At 47.1% G+C, this 17,015-nt stretch overlaps 1 protein-coding gene across 1 annotated transcript in view; it reads right to left on the bottom strand.

The window, feature by feature from the left end:
* The window catches only part of LOC117869979 (protein mono-ADP-ribosyltransferase TIPARP-like), a 29,868-nt gene extending 16,127 nt beyond the window's left edge, over positions 1–13,741 (bottom strand). The window contains exon 1 of the mRNA XM_034757090.1: positions 13,664–13,741. The gene's annotated coding sequence lies outside the window, so the exon portion shown is untranslated. The remainder of the gene's footprint in view (positions 1–13,663) is intronic.
* Between the last annotated feature and the right edge of the window lie 3,274 nt (positions 13,742–17,015).

Raw genomic sequence — 17,015 nt, 5'->3', positions numbered from 1 at the left:
GACATGCTAGAGCTTTTTACCTAGCTTAAATAGCTGTAATATTGCCTGGACTGAGGGCGCTCCATGTGCTTTAAGCTACTTGGTTTAGTGTTCAGGACTTCAGACATCAGAAGCTTGAGCAGCTGAAATCACGGTCAAAACCTTCAGATGGATGAAGGTGTTCTAGACCTTGGAAGTGTTGGAAGAAGGAGATCTGGGATGGACCTAAGAAAGTAGCAGGCTCCTGCTGTGTTACTCTGGGTGTAAACCCTCCAGCTCCAGCAGAGATCAGAACCAGCCCCATGAACTCCAGGAGTAACTCCACTGGTTGACACCAGCGTTAGAGGGGAATGGGCCCCAATTGATTCCAGTGGAATTACTCCTGATCGACAGTGGAGTAAGGGGAATGGGACCCATGGATTCCAGTGGAGTACTCCTGAATGACACAGGAATGTAAACACATGAGGAATCAGCCCCAGTGATTCAGCCGGAGGAAGACACCAAAGGGACTGACAAAGAATACCTCCATCAAGCAGTAGAGAAAACACCTGGGACTTAACGACAGAAAGGATGCACAAAGAGAGTCGGAGGATAGACAGGGCTGGTGAAATCCTAAGCGAGGTCCAATGGTGCAGGAAAAATTCAGATAAGAATGCCTACATGGAGAATTATTTCAGCATAGCTATGCTTGTCAGCTTCCTCTCGTGGACATGATCCAAGGCTCAGACCAGCTGATAGCTCTAGGCACAGACTATGGAAAACGTGGGAAGGCTGTTAGTCCAATAAAAGATATTTCCTCACCCACCTTGTCTCTCTACTATGTTTATGAACAGAACAGACCAGCTAAGCATTTCCTGGAAGGCCGACGGAGGAGTCTAGGAATGCAAAAGCTAAGAATTCTTAGTGGGAATCACTATCAATGGGAAAAATATGTTCTTGGAAGAAAAAGGTTCAGGCGACTTGGAAGAGCAGCTGCGAACCTCTATGGCGTGGTGTATTGAAAACTGTAGTATATCGCTTCTCGACTCTCTATGAGCTAAGACGTGAAAAAATTATCTAAGTTATAACATTTCAAATTCTCAGGCATTTTCCTGGTCCTGCAGGCTGGCTGGTGTGGTCTGTATGGAAGCATACACTCTAGGTCTAGCAGCAGTCAGTTTACAGCCAGCCAGCCTAGAAAAGTGAAGTGAGTTTTCTCTGTTTTTTTGGGGGAGCAGCCTGTTTTGTCTCTCTGTTTTTGGTTCTTGAGTGTTAGGGTTATTCATTGTAAGCAATAAAGTCATGATGTGTTGCAGTTTCCAGCAAGTCTCCAGAATTTTATCTTGTTTTTTTTCTCTCTAACTTCTCTGCTTGTGTGCCCTGAACGTATTGTCCATAGACCAGGGAGAAGGAGTAGTAGTATTTTTATGAGCAATAAGTGACTCAGTTTTCCCTACTCACTTGGTACTGCTAGCCACTGGGTGTGAAGGGGTTAGTTTCTTCCTTGGGGTGGAGGAATGGGGTCAGAGTCCCAGAAGGCAGGGCTGAGTTGGTACGAATTAAGTGTCCAGAACTGTGGATGAAGCAGAAAGGCAGCAAGAGATGAAACCCAGGGGACTGCAGGCAGGGGATTCCATCAGCAAGGACTGTGAGTGAAGACTAACCAAAGATATTAGATCTTAGATCCTGGACTTCAGGTGACTAAAAATGCCAGCTTCTTTTGGAAGCCTGCCCTGAATCTCTGCAAATCCTAAAGAACGAAGTCTCTGCTGGGGAGCCATGGGGACAATCGAGCTGCAGGGTCCAGTCATAGAATCATAGAATATCAGGGTTGGAAGAGACCTCAGGAGGTATCTAGTCCAACTCCCTGCTCAAAGCAGGACCAACCCCAACCAAATCATCCCAGCCAGGGCTTTGTCAAGCCTGACCTTAAAAACCTCTAAGGATGGAGATTCCACCACCTCCCTAGGAAACCCATTGCAGTGCTTCACCACCCTCCTAGTGAAACAGTGTTTCCTAATATCCAACCTAGACCTCCCCCACAGAGTAGTGGAAAAAGTGAAGGGGCCTAGCACAACAAAACAGGGTGCAACCGGAGAGGCTGGACTAAGTTTGATACGTGACAAAAAAGATTTGGGCGTCGTGTGGTGGATCAAGAGCTGAACATGAGCTCCCAGGGCAACGCTGTGGCCGAAACAGCTAATGCGATCCTGGGACGTACAAACAGGGGACTCTCAAGTAGGAACAGAGAGGTGATTTTCTCTCCAGATTTGGCATTGGTGCGACTGCTACTGAAATCCTGTGTCCAGTGCCGGTACCCACAATTTATGTTGGTTAGTTCCAGAGGGACCAGAGAAGAGCCACGGGAATGATTCAAAGATTAGAACGTGATCCGTTTAGCTTCACAAAGAGAAGGGTTACACTGAGATCAAGTCACCCCTAGTCAGTACCTCCAGGGGGAGGAAGTTGATTTCAGTAGGAACTAAGAGCCTTGGAGAATCTGGGCCAATTATAGTGACCTCCTTTGTAAAGGGCTTTGAGATCTGCTGACGAAAACAGCTAGACAAGAACTAGGGATTATTATTTCCCAACCCTTCAACCATGTTGCAGTTACAAATTTAATCCCTGAGTAACTCTTTAAAGTAAACCTTGCTTCCTGAAAGGGGGAGAATGGGTACCGGACACTAGCGACGATCAGAACCAGGTGTTTTCAAAACAGATGTCCTGTGATTTTTAGTGGAGGGAGGGGGAGCTGTATTGCAGGAACTCTTTGCTCGAATGACCTCAAATTAGGATTACTAGACCTACCGTGTGTCCCCCTGCGGTACAATAATTTTCAAGACAAGCCAAGCTAGCCGGTGTGGATTTTAGGGCACATAGAAAAATCTGCTGTTAAAAGGAAGCTCATCTCAACCTTAACTACAGTGGCCAAAATAACACTGATTATCAAGAAGGTCCCAGTGTGACACTGTGGCCAAAAGGGCTTAATTAAATTCTTGGCTACGTAAGCAGGGGCAACTTGAGTAGGAGTGGACAGGTTCTATTACCTCTGTATTTGGCACCAGTGAGACCGCTGCTGAAATCCTGTGATCAGTTCTGGTGTCCACAGTTGAAGAAGGATATGAATGAATTGGAGAAGGGTCAGGGAAGAGCCATGAGAATGATTAAGGGACTGGAAAACATGCCCTATTGTGAGACGCTCCCGGAACACAATCAGTTTAGCTTCACAAAGCGAAGGTTATGGGGTGACTTAATCCCAGTCAACAAGTACCTACATGCGGAAATAAATTTGGTAACAGAAGGCACTTTAATAAGGTCTAACAAGATCCGATGGCCGGAAGGAGACAAATTCAGACTGGAAATAAGGTGTACATCGGGGTAGGCAACCTGTGGCATGTTTGCCACAGGTGGCACGCGAACTGATTTTCAGTGGCACACTGCCCGGGTCCTGGCTACCGGTCCGGGGAGGCTCTGCATTTTAATTTAATTTTAAATGAAGCTTCTTAAAGATTTTAAAAACCTTATTTACTTTACATACAACAATTGTTTAGTTATATATTATAGACTTATAGAAAGAGACCTTCTAAAAACATTAAAATATATTACTGGCACACGAAACCTTAAATTAGAGTGAATAAATGAAGACTCGGCACACCACTTCTGAAAGGTTGCCGACCCCTGGTGTACATTTTTAACAGCCAGGGGAATTAACCATCGGAACGACTGTGGTTGATTCGCCATCACCGGCGATTCTTCAATCAAGATTAGATGTTTTCCTGAAAGATCTGCTCTGGCTGAGCCAGGAACCAATTCAGGGCAGCTTTATGCCTGTGTTATAGGAGGTCAGACTGGATGATCTGGCTTAGGATCTATGAAATAAAAAAAATAAAAGCAAATAAAAAAAACACTCAAAAATAAATCTTCTCAACGCTTAATGTGTCCACGTACTCACTAGGTGGCAGAGATGAACTGAGTGAAGAAACATACTGATTTGATTCTGTTGCGCAGTACTTTGAAATAGAATGAGATAAGCGCCAAGATCCCTTAAAATATTCCTGTGTGTTTATCAATATAGATACATCTGATGTTTAGACACACGCCCAACTCTGTTAAGCCGCCGATTTTGCCCGATCCATCTCTAACACAGATTTTATTATATAATTCTGAGCTTGCTAAGTCTTCAAATACATCTAACGAAGTAAGCTCTAAACAGCGAAGGGAACCATTCTATTGCACAAAAGTAAAATGTTTAGCAAATGTTTGGGGTGCTTATATAGACAGCTAAATAAGATTCAAAATAGAAATGTATGCACCTTCCAAAAAATATACACTGTGACAAAGTTCCTCCTCTATCTTGGTGTGTCCTGCGCTTATTGGCGGATTTTCTTGCCTCAGAGATTCACCATGTGGGTTGGGGAACAGCCCAGAGACCTTCCCCTCTGGAAGAACCCACAGTCCAGGTCAATTGGGAGGTTTGGGGCAATGGGGGGAACCCAGGCCCGCCCTCTATTCCGGGTTCCAGCCCAGGGCCCTGTGGACTGCAGCTGTCTATAGTGTCTCCTGTAACAGCCGCATGACAGCTACAATTCCCTGGGCTACTTCCCCCTGGCCTCCTCCAAACACCTTCCTTATTCTCACCACAGGACCTTCCTCCTGGTGTCTGGTAACACTGGTGCTCCTCAGTCCTCCAGCAGCACTCACTCTCAGCTCCTTGTGCCTCTTGCTCCTAGCTCCTCACACTTGCACCACAAACTGAAGTGAGCTCCTTTTTAAAACCCAGGTGCCCTGATTAGCCTGCCTTAATTGATTCTAGCAGCTTCTTCTTAATTGGCTCCAGGTGTCCTAATTAGCCTGCCTGCCTTAACTGGTTCTAGCAAGTTCCTGATTATTCTAGTGCAGCCCCTGCTCTGGTCACTCAGGGAACAGAAAACTACTCATCCAGTGACCAGTATATTTGCCCTCTACCAGACTCCTGTACCCCACTGGTCTGGGTCTGTCACATATCCCTCCCCGCTGCTCAACGCCAAGGGGTTGGGCAGCTTGGGACGCCAGACAGTGCACACATGACAAGCCATCGGAGTTGCCATGACGGCTCCCTGCTCTGTGTTGCACATGGAACTGGAAAGGTTGGAGGGATAAGAACCATCTGGTCACCCTTGTGTTCTTTTCCTTGTTACACTGCATCCGTTGAAGAGGGGCATGGTCGGTCACGAGGACAAATCTGCGCCCGAGCAGGTAGTAGCACAATGTTTCCATGGCCCATTTTACAGCGAGGCATTCGCTCTCCACCACTGCATATTTTTATTCCCTTGGAAGGAGTTTCCGACTGAGGTATAGAATTGGGTGTTCCTCCTCCCCGACCGTCTGTGATAGAACGGCCCCCAACCCTACTTCCGATGCATCTGTCTGCAGGATAAACTCCTTGGTGAAATCAGGGGCTATCAGTACAGGGTTACTGCAGAGGGCAGTCCGTAGGTCTGTGAATGCTTCCTCTGCTGCGTCAGACCATCTCACCAGATCAGTTCCATGGGCTTTCACTAGATCTGTCAGGGGGCTTGCCCTTGTGGCAAAGTGGGGGATAAATAGTCGGTAATACCCCACCACACCTAGGAACGCCCGGACTTGTTTCTTGCGACTTGGTCAGGGCCAATTTTGGATGGCCTCTCACTTGTTCACTTGGGGTTTTACCAGACTTTTCCCCACAATGTAGCCAAGATATTTGGCCTCCGTAAACCCTACAGCACACTTGGCAGGGTTTGCTGTAAGGTCAGCTCGCCTGAAGGTATCGAGGACTGCCTCCACCTTCTCCAGGTGGGTTTCCCAGTCTGGGGTATGAATGACCACATCGTCCAAGTAGGCAGCAGCATAACTGTTATGCGGGCGTAATAGCTTGTCCATGAGGCGCTGGAAGGTAGCTGGGGCCCCATGTAGTCCAAAAGGGAGGACAGTATATTGAAAAAGACCCTCTGGTGTAGAGAATGCTGTCTTTTCCTTTGCGTCTTCTGCAAGGGGAATCTGCCAGTACCCCTTTGTCAAGTCTAGGGTAGTCAAGTACTGGGCATTATCCAGAAGGTCCACTAGCTCAACTATGCGAGGTATGGGGTACACGTCAAACTGGGATACTTCATTTAGTCGCCGGAAGTCGTTGCAAAATCTTGTGGTGCCATCAGGTTTGGGCACCAGCACGATTGGGCTGGACCACTGACTGGGATTCTTCGATGATCCCCAACTCCAGCATTTTTTTTACTTCTGCTTTTATTTCCTCCCTTTTTGCCGCTGGCACCCAATAGGGCCTCATTGTTAGTCTGGCCCCAGGGTTTGTGACGATGTGGTGATATGTCTCGGTTGTTCGACCCGGTTTTGTCGAGAACACATCTTGGTTCCAGAAGATCATCTCAGACATCTCATTCTTCTGGTCTGGTGTTAAATTGGGAGACACTCTCACCTGTTTGGAAGGCTTGTTTTCCTGGGTTAGGTCTTTTTGGACCGTTGTGCATGCCGCTTATGCATGCCAGGGTTTCAGAACGTTAATGTGATAAATCTGTTCTTGTTTTCTGCGTCCTGGCTGCCGCACCTTGTAGGTTACTTCCCCCACGGGTTCAACCACCTCATAGGGCCCCTGTCATTGGGCCAGAAGCTTGCTTTCTGCCGTGGGTACCAACACCATAACCCGATCCCTTGGTTGGAACTGTCGCACTTTTGCCTGGTGATTGGGTTCATTGGGCCTCCTGTGCCTTCTCCAAATGTTCCCGTACAATAGGGGTAACCAGGGCTATCCGGTCTCGCATCTGCATTATATGCTCAATTATATTTCTCCCCTCATTGGGTTCCTCTTCCCAGATCTCTTTGGCGATATCTAGTATGCCACGGGGGTGATGCCCGTATAATAACTCGAAGGGGGAAAACCCAGTTGAGGCCTGAGGTACCTCCCGGATAGCGAACATAAGGTAGGGTAGTAGCATCTCCCAATCCTTCCCGTCTCAACTTACCACCTTCCTTATCATTGCCTTGAGGGTTCGGTTAAACCTTTCTACCAACCCATCAGTCAGCGGATGGTAGACCGAAGTGCTCAGTGTATGTATATGGAGCAGCGTACAGAGGTCCTTCATTAGCTTCCACATAAATGGAGTTCCTTGGTCGGTTAATATCTCCTTCGGTAGCCCCATTTGGGAAAAGATCCCCACCAGCTCTTTGGCTATAGTTTTAGAGGCCGTGTTTCGCAGGGGTACAGCTTCTGGGTAGCGAGTAGCATAGTCCAAAACAACAAGTATATATTGGTGGCCCCGAGCCGTCTTCTCCAGGGGTCCCACTAGGTCCATGGCTATTCGCTCGAAGGGGACCTCTATGATGGGAAGGGGTACTAAAGGTGCCCTCAAGTCGGGACGGGGACTGTGCAGCTGACACTCCGGGCAGGAAGCACAGTACCTCCGCACTTCTTCATGTACTCCGGGCCAGAAGAACCATCGTAGGACTCATGCCAGGGTCTTCTCTACCCCCAAATGCCCCCCAAAAAGATGACCATGAGCAAGACTTAATACAGCGTTCTGGTGTTTTTGAAGTACTAGGATCTGCTGTACCTTCTGCCCCTGTACTGGTGCAACCCGGTACAAGAGATCCTTCTTCATTATGAAGTAGGGTCCTGGTCCCTGGGTTTTTCCTTCCACGGGGACTCCATCTATTTCAGTCACCTCCTTCCTAATGTTGTCATACCTTGGGTCTTCTGCCTGATCCCGTCCAAAATTTCCTCTCCCGGGGCTAATCTACCCAAGGTCTAGGGGCCCAGTCTCTGTTGCCTCTACTGGTTCAGAAGCATTAGGGTGGGGGTCAGACTCAGGTGCTTCTCCCTCCTGCGTGGCCTCCTTTTCAGCTGCGCGGGTCCGCCTACCTACAAGAGCGACCCTCAGGCTTTGGGTTAGTATTCGGGTTCCCAAGGCCTTAGCTGCCCTTCTTTCCCTTTTTGTCTTTCTACCCTGTCTGGGAGGGGAGAACAAATCTGGGGATATTTCAGAGAAGATTGGGGGTTGGCAGTCTGCTGTGGATGCCTCATCAATTTTAGGGTCCCCATCTGTGACGGGTTGGATCACAGAAACCCCCTTGGGAGCTGCCACCCGATGTGCAAAGACTACCCCTGCTTCTGTTTTCCCTGCCAGCTCAGGACTCCAGCACCCTGTCTTGCTGAGCCAGCCACTCCTGTCTGGCTCTAACACAGATCCAGGGTCTGAATCACTTGTCCCAAAGCTGCAAGTTTACCTGAAAACAGCTCACAGTAGTGTGCTTGTCTTTAGCACTCAGATGCCCAACTCCCCATGGGGTCTAAACCCAGTTAAATCCATTTTACCCTGCATAAAGTTTATGCAGGGCAAACTCATAAATTGTTCGCCCTCTATAACACTGATAGAGAGATATGCACAGTTGTTTGCTCCCCCAGGTATTAATACATACTCTGAGTGAATTACTAAATAGAAAGTGATTTTATTAAATACAGACAGTAGGATTTAAGTGGTTCAAAGTAGTAACAGACAGAACAAAGTAAGTCACCAAGCAAAATAAAATAAAATGCGCAAATCTATGCCTAATCAAACTAAATACAGATAATCTCACCCTCAGAGATGCTTCAGTAAGTTTTTCTCAGACTGGACATCTTCCAGGCCTGGGCACAATCCTTTCCCCTGGTACAGCTCTTGTTGCAGCTCAGGTGGTAGCTAGGGGATTCTTCATGATGGCTCCTCTCCCTCTCGGTTCTCTTCCCCCCTTTATATATCTTTTGTATAAGGCGGGAACTCTTTGTCTCTCTGGGTTTCCACCCCCTCCCCTCACTGGAAAAGCACCAGGTTAAAGATGGATTCCAGTTCAGGTGACATGATCACATGTCACTGCAAGACTTCATTACTCACTTGCCAGCACACACATATACAGGAAGACTCACAGGTAAATACAGCCATCTGCAGACAATGGGAGTCATCAAGATTCCAAACCATCATTAATGGTCCACACTTTACACAATTACAATAGGCCCTCAGAGTTACATTTTATATTTCTAGTTTTAGATACAAGAGTGGTACATTTATACAAATCAGATGATCATACTCAGTAGATTATAAGCTTTGTAATGATACCTTACAAGAGACCTTTTGCATGAGGCATATCCCAGTTATGTTACATTCACTTATTACCGTATTTTCTCTAAAACTATCTCAGTTACATTATATTGACTTATTATCAAGTTTTTATAAAACCATATAGACTGCACATCGTCACACCATCTTTCTCCAATCCCCCTACTGGGAGTAAGTTTCCAAACCCTGGGAAGTCCCTCCCTATGAGCACCGGGTATGGGAGTTTAGGGACTATACCTGCTGCTACCTCAGTAGTGTTCCCTTGGATCTCAATTTTTACTGGGATGGTGGGGTAGTAACTAACTGTCCCATGGACACATGTTATCCCCATACGTTTAGCCTGCCGCAGCTGACTACGCTTCACGAGCTTCCCTGAGATAAGCGTGATAGCACTACCCGAATCAACCAATGCCGTGGTCCCTACCCCATTTAGTTTCACTGGTCTGGTATACATATGTGGGGTTAGTGAGACCCCCACAAGGTGGATTAGGGAGCATGGATCTGCCTAGTTCCTCAGGGTACACTGCATAGGCTCCTCAGCATTGGGACACTGTGCAGCTATGTGTCCTCATTCCCCGCAGGCATAACATCTGTATGGAGCCCTAGGCGTTCCCCGGTCTCTTGGTTTGGGCAGTCTAACATCACGATCTTCTTCTCCCTCAGTGCTCCGACTAGGGTGACCAGACAGCAAATGTGAAAAATTGGGACAGGGGGTGGGGGGGTAATAGGAGCCTATATAAGGAAAAGACCCAAAAATCAGGACTGTCCCTATAAAATCAGGACATCTGGTCACCCTAGCTCCGACTCTTTGTGGCCTCTGATGGGCCTTCAGCCTCTCTCTTTTTCCACCTGGGCTCGCCTGGTGGCCCAGTCACCCAAACTTTAGGGCTTGGTGCTGCTAGTTTAACCCGGGGTGCCTCTTCCTTAACTGGTCGGGTCAGCTCCCTCGCTGTCCTTCGCCTCTCTACCAGGGCGACAACCTCGTCATAGGTGGAGGGTTCGTTCTGGCTTACCCAGGCACGAAGGTCTGGTGGTAGTCGCCTCATGTATCGGTTGATGACTAGAACCACTAGTATCTCTTCCGGACTCTGGGACCCTGTTTGCAACCACTTTCGTGCAAGATGGATGAGGTCATACAATTGGGACCGCGGGGTTTTGTCTTCCTGGTACCTCCAACCATGATATTGCTGGGCCTGCTCTGTTGTCGTTACTCCAGATCTGGCCAGGATCTCTGCTTTCAACTGGGGGTAGTCTGCCGCAGCCTCTTCAGGCAGATCATAGTAGGCCTTCTGGGCCTCCCCACACAGGAATGGGGCAAGGATACCAGACCACTGATCTCGAGGCCAGGCCTCCCGTAGGGCTGTCCTCTCAAAGGCCAGAAGGTATGCCTCTACACCATTCTCCAGTGTCATTTTCTGCAGCCAATGGCTGGCCCGTATGAGCTGCGTCCCATCATGGCTGCGATTCAGCTCTGTAAGGGACTTTACCTGGTTTACCAGTTCCCGCAACATAGCTCGGTCTCTCTTGCTGCAGCCGCACTGCCTCCTGTTGGGCGGCTGCCTGGACACGGGTAGCCTCCTGCTGGGCCGCTGTAGTTCATATCCATGCCTCCATGCCCGCACTACATCATCCATTGTGGTGAAAAAAAAATAAACCCTCTCCCTTTTTTTTTTTTTTAAATCACCCTCCTTCTTCTGCTGCGCTGTGCACCCCAAGATCCCACTCCTGACAGCAGTGTGACAAAGTTCCTCCTCTATCTTGGTGGGTCCTGCGCTTATTGGCAGATTTTCTTGCCTCAGAGATTCACTGTGTGGGTTGGGGAACAGCCCAGAGACCTTCCCCTTTGGAAGAACCCACAGTCCAGGTCAATTGGGAGGTTTGGGGGGAACCCAGGCCCGCCCTCTACTCCGGGTTCCAGCCCAGGGCCCTGTGGACTGCAGCTGTCTATAGTGCCTCCTGTAACGGCCGCATGACAGCTACAATTCCCTGGGCTACTTCCCCATGGCCTCCTCCAAACACCTTCCTTATTCTCACCACAGGACCTTCCTCCTGGTGTCTGATAATACTTGTGCTCCTCAGTCCTCCAGCAGCACACCCTCTCACTCTCAGCTCCTTGTGCCTCTTGCTCCCAGCGCCTCAAACTCGCACCACAAACTGAAGTGAGCTCCTTTTTAAAACCCAGGTGCCCTGATTAGCCTGCCTTAATTGATTCTAGCAGCTTCTTCTTAATTGGCTCCAGGTGTCCTAATTAGCCTGCCTGCCTTAACTGGTTCTAGCAAGTTCCTGATTACTCTAGTGCAGCCCCTGCGCTGGTCACTCAGGGAACAGAAAACTACTCATCCAGTGACCAGTATATTTGCCCTCTACCAGACTCCTGTACCCCACTGGTCTGGATCTGTCACAACACATACATAAGAACGGCCATACTGGGTCAGATCAATGGTCCATATAGCCCAGTATCCTGTCTTCCGACAGTGGCCATTGGCAGATACTTCAGAGGGAATGCTACTAGGAAATCATCATGCTTGAGAAATATGACTAGTAAACTCAAAAATAAACTCCTTTGAGCTACGAGATTCACTTTGAGTTTTGAGGAAACTCAGCCAGTTATCAAGTTCCACATAGTTTAAGAGATTGGTAGGAAATGTTTTTTTAGACCTGTTAACATCTGGGAGAGTTTGGAAAAATTTTCCAGTCCCAAATCAGACGGGGAAAAACAAACAAAACAAAACAAACCAAACAAAAAACAAAAATTTGAATGTTTTCACCAACTGAAAATCCTCCCTCCCCCCCAAAAAAATTTAGTTCAGGTCAATCAAAACATTTTGTGTCAGTCATTTTCAAATGTTTCATGTCAATTCCAACCATATTGGGGCTTTAACATTTTTGTCTTCTAATTAGCTAAACATTTCAAAATAAAAAAAAATAATTTCAAAGTGGAAAACACACAATTTACGGTTTTGAAACATTCAGAATTTTTCAAAAATGTTTCACATCAAGAAATTTGTCCCAAACTGAGCATTTCCCACAAAATTTTGGTTTTGACATTTTCCAACGAAGAAATGTCATGTGGAAACATTTCTCACTGGCACTCACGGTTTTGCCTGGAAACCATGGGGAAAAAAAACCCAGAATGTTGTCGTTTCCACCCAAAATTGTAAGTATACCGAAACTCTGGGAGTAATTGATATGAACGGGAAAGTTCCCCATCTCAGAGCAATTGGCTCAGGCTCTCTGCAGACTCAGGCAGCATTGCTGCATCGAGTACACTCAGGGCAGCTCCCCCTCTCCCCCCAGAACTTTAGCACTAAACTCGCTGAAAACTTGGCTCAGGTACTACTGAGCCAAGAAACACTACACGATTCAAGAAAGGATTGGACATTCATGTAGATAAGAATATCCAGAGTGCCAAAGTTGATTAGCATTCACTATTGTAAGAGATCTTACTCCTCATGCTGCCAGGTTTAAACCAATCTCTTCCTAAAGGGATCAGAAGGGGATGTGAGGGACAGATTATTTCACTTTTATCTACAGTGGGTTCTTCCACCTTCCTCACAAGAACCTGAGACAACATGCTGGTCTAGATCCAGTATGGCATAGCCTATGCTTTCCTAATTAACCTGCATCGCTGCTCCCAGGTACCCCCATATTACAGATGGGGAAATCTGAAACCGAGGCAAAAGGTCAACATTTTGGGTGCCCAAAACCAGACACTCAGGTGCACAACTAGCACCATAGACAACCAGTTTGGTGTTCAGAGGCCGGTAGGTTCCATAGACTTCTGTTTACAGGGGCCTACATATGGATTTGAGGGTCTACCTTTAGACATGAAAATCTGGGGAGTAGCTGTGTTGATGGAAAGAGGGCATAAGGATGACCCTTCTCAGAATACCTTCCACTTCTGGTCCTGGGCTGCAGGCCCAACTACATGCCACCCTCCCAGCAGTCCCTGATGAAAGGGGTAGGAGCAGGCACAGCTGGCTATTCTTAGATACTAGGCAGCTGGGAGAAGTTTGTTAAATATGTCATTTCTCTCCCTTTGAAACATCCTTCATGCTTTTTAACGCACAGCGTTTCTATCTGCTTGTGCTTATTTACTCATGGTTCGGAGGCCGCCCAAGATGATCTGAAATAGCCCAAATAACGCAACTATCCAGGCATGCTGCAAAAGACCTTTGTTGGGCAGGATCTCTAGAGACAGCTTCCTAGATGAAGGGGTAGGTAGCTGGCCGTCCGAGACCCTGTGAAGCAATGATTTTAACACTGCTCAGATTTAATTTAATTATATGATAAATTATGCTAGGGTGCATCAGTGTGTCAGAAAGGCATCTTTCAGATTTGAAATCTAAAAACAAAATAAATATAGCCCAGAAACTGGGCTGGGGGCTTCCCACCCAGTATATTATACAAGATAGGACTACAATGGTCGCTCCTGGTGTTATAATCTATGCATCCATGTTAGAACGGCAAGGGACCCAAGAGATAGAATTATTCTGGACGGCACGCAGCTCCCTTTCCCTCTGCTTAGCCTTGGAGAGCTGAAATCCAACCACATCTGACCTAGTTACACTGCTCTTTTATGCACGTACCTCTTTTATGGCTGTCACACAGTGCCGCACGGGTGGATTTTAATAGCTTCGCTGAGGCTGTTTTCTGCTCAACTCCCATCCCTCCTGACACCTCTCTCTCAACCGGGGACAGCTGGCCAAGCTTCTGAGCACAAGGCACTTTTGAACATCTTAGAAGCGACTTTTCAGGAACTTAAGTCTCATTGAAAGTCAGTGAAATGTAGGCTCAGCTCTTCAAAGGTATTTAAGCTCCTAACTCAGTGATTTCAGTGGAAGTTAGAACACACTGAATCTTGATTTAAAAAATGGTCAGTGAGAGAATCCACCACAGCCCCTGGTAAGTTGCTCCTATGGTTAACTGCTCTGTTAAAATTTTATGCCTTATTTCCAGTCTGAATTTGTCTCGCTTCAATTTCCAGCCATAGGAACATGTTGTTCTACCTTTCTCTACTTGATTGAAGAACCCATTATTAAATATTGGTTCCCCACGTACATACTTACAGACTGTGATCAAGTCACCCCTGGTCCTTCTCTTTCTTAAATTATCTAGATTGAGCTCCTTGACACACTCACTCTAAGGCAGGTTTTTGAATCCTGTAATCATTCTCATGGCTCTTCTCTGATCCTTCTCCAATTTATCAACATCCTTCCTGAATTGTGGACACCAGACCTGGACTCGGCATTCCAGCAGCAGTCACACCCGTGCCAAATACAGAGGTAAAATAACCTCTCTGCTCCTACTTATGCTGCTCCTGTTTACGCATCCAGGCACTGCATTAGCCCTTTTGGTCACAGAGTTGCATTGGGAGCTCATGGTTCACCTGATTATCCACCACACTCTCCATATTTTTTTCAGTCATTACTTTCAAGGATAGACCCCCCCCCCCCAAACATGTAAATATGTAGCCTACATACTTTGTTCAGAAAACAGCCTTCTCTGTTAGGAACGTGGGTGAAATGCAGCCAACCAGCCTGAGGCCCTTCTGTATGACGTCACCTTATGAAGCAAGCAGATCCAGGCACGCAAAATCTCCAGGAGAAGCTACAGAAGCAGTGGTTTCTTCCCTTGAGCTGGAAGGCAAATACCAGAGAGGGTAACATTTCAAGGGACTCTCCCTTGTTTGGAGCCTTTATGACAAGATAGCTTTGTGAAAGAGGTGTTTTAATCCAGCTTCTGTGGGCTGTTTGGATGGTTTTTGTGGTCCCAATTGGTCTTGGAGTCTATGAATCCAACCTCATGTTTCAGGGCTTCAGCTGGTCACCTGCAGGGTCCAAGAACAGATTTTTTTCCCCCACCCGCTGTGTGTTTGCAATCTCCCCTGCCCCCACCTTCCTCTGAAACATCAACAATTGGCCACAACAGGAGACATGACAGTGCTCTGACCTTGTCCAGAGAATCCTCTCTGGATGCCTGGCTGCTATGTCTTGCTCACATGCGGGTCCAATTAATCGACAGATTTGGTGGATGGGAAGGAATTTCCTCACAGATCAAATAGACAGGGACTGTGTGTGCGTGGAGAAGGGTGGCAGAGGGGGCAGGGAATTCACCTAGTCAATTCCCTGCCATTGCAGGGGACCCAGGCTTGGCACCTGGCGCTCTTCTATTCTCGGCCAGTTTAGCATCCTGAGGGCTGACATGCTTTGGTGTAACTGAAATCATCAGGTTCAACGTAGCAGTATCTGGGTGAAATTGACCAGCCCGTGCTCTGCAGAAGGTCAGACGAGATGATCTGACAGCCCCTTGCGGCCTTAAACCCACTTACACCTCCTTTGGGAAAGGGCACAGATGGAAAAAACCCACTTCACGAGCTCCCCAAACTGGGTCGGTCTTAAAAAAAGGAAAGTCCACCCACTTCTGTTTATTTTTACTCTAGATTTGTTTCCTGTCAGGCACAAAGCGCAAGCAACTACAATTAAGAGCCACAGAGGCCCATTAGCAAGACAGGGGGTCTCTAGGGACTGGCCATGTTCCAATCTGCCTGGCTGGTATCCCTCATTTTCCCCTTATTTACTGCCACCAAGAAACTCTACTTGAGGCTCAGTGTCACATCCTAGGTGACAAAGGAGAAGAGCACGTCCGGGAGGGTGTAGGCTGTGAGGCAATGCCCTCTTTGTGATCTGAAAGTCACATGCCAAGAGATCATTTTAAGATCAGAGGAAGCATGAGTCAATGGAGCTGCTGGTAAGAACTTAGCCAGGGATCATGTATGGCTAGTGACTGTAGATGCCAAACCGTCACTACAAGAGCAGGGTGGAATTTTTCAGCTGAAATTTTTGGCCAAAGAAAAGAAAGGTTGAGATTCTAAATGACTGTTTCAAACTTTACTTCAAGTTTGAATTGCTAAATCACAAAAATCAAAGTGTTACATTTTGGGTTAAATTCAACCTTTTCTGTGACGTGACTTTTTCCTCCACTGTTCAGTTCACAAGAGTTCCAAAAATTCTCGTTTCTACCCAAAATGACCCCCCACACACATTTTTTAGAACAGCCAGAAAACAAAACAGTTATTTGCACAATTCTAGTTCTGACAATTTTAATGTGTTCTCTTTATAGCCCTGCCCTGAAATAGGGTACCCCAGGTTGCCACGGATTGAGTTTTCTTCTGGAGGAGAGGCCAAGCAACAGAGATCCGTGGTGATCAAGATTGGATGTTTTTTCTAAGAGATTCTACTCTAATTTAAACAGGAGATAATTCAAGGAAGCTCTCTGGCCTGTGTTATGCAGATTAGACTAGATGATCACAGAGGGCTTAGAATCTATTAAATTTTGCCTGAAACAACTGGTGCTTAATGCGAGTTGTTAGTCACCAAAATCTTAGTCATATCCTCTCCCCTAGGCCAGGTAGAGATAGGTAGTTATGGCATGCAGCTCTAATCTCAAGCGATGGTGCAGCCAAATCCACGTGGAGTTCAAAGGGCCCATTTTAAAGAGCGGTCGGTGGTAGGAAATGAAAACCTGAAGTCCTGAATAGGGGATAAAATTGAGGCACCTCGGCAGAACACAGGTGCAGAGAACAATCAGAGAGGCTCAAGGAGTGGGAAAGAAAGAGCAGAGGCAGCTGTGAGAGTTAGAGACCGTTTTTGTGCCACCTAGATAAAAGTGTTGGGTCTACAAAGGGGACAGAAGCTGCACCCGGTCTTAAAACTACACAGAAGCAGGAGCAGGCCATACAGTAACTAGAATGACTCTTCTAGGAGGTTGTTTCTGCTGCTAGCCCCTGGCAAGAGATGCCACAAATCAATGTGAGTACCCTTCACATTTGAGGTTATGCACTATTCAGGTTAAGGCAGGACCCTGGCTCTGCAACAGGGCTTAAAAGAGAACCACCTCCTGCTCTAACCACTGCAGACCATTCCTTAAGCCAGAGCCAGG

The sequence above is a fragment of the Trachemys scripta genome, chromosome 25, assembly GCF_013100865.1.
Source record: "Trachemys scripta elegans isolate TJP31775 chromosome 25, CAS_Tse_1.0, whole genome shotgun sequence".
NCBI lineage: Eukaryota > Metazoa > Chordata > Testudines > Emydidae > Trachemys > Trachemys scripta.
This window is presented reverse-complemented; position numbering and strand designations above follow the sequence as displayed.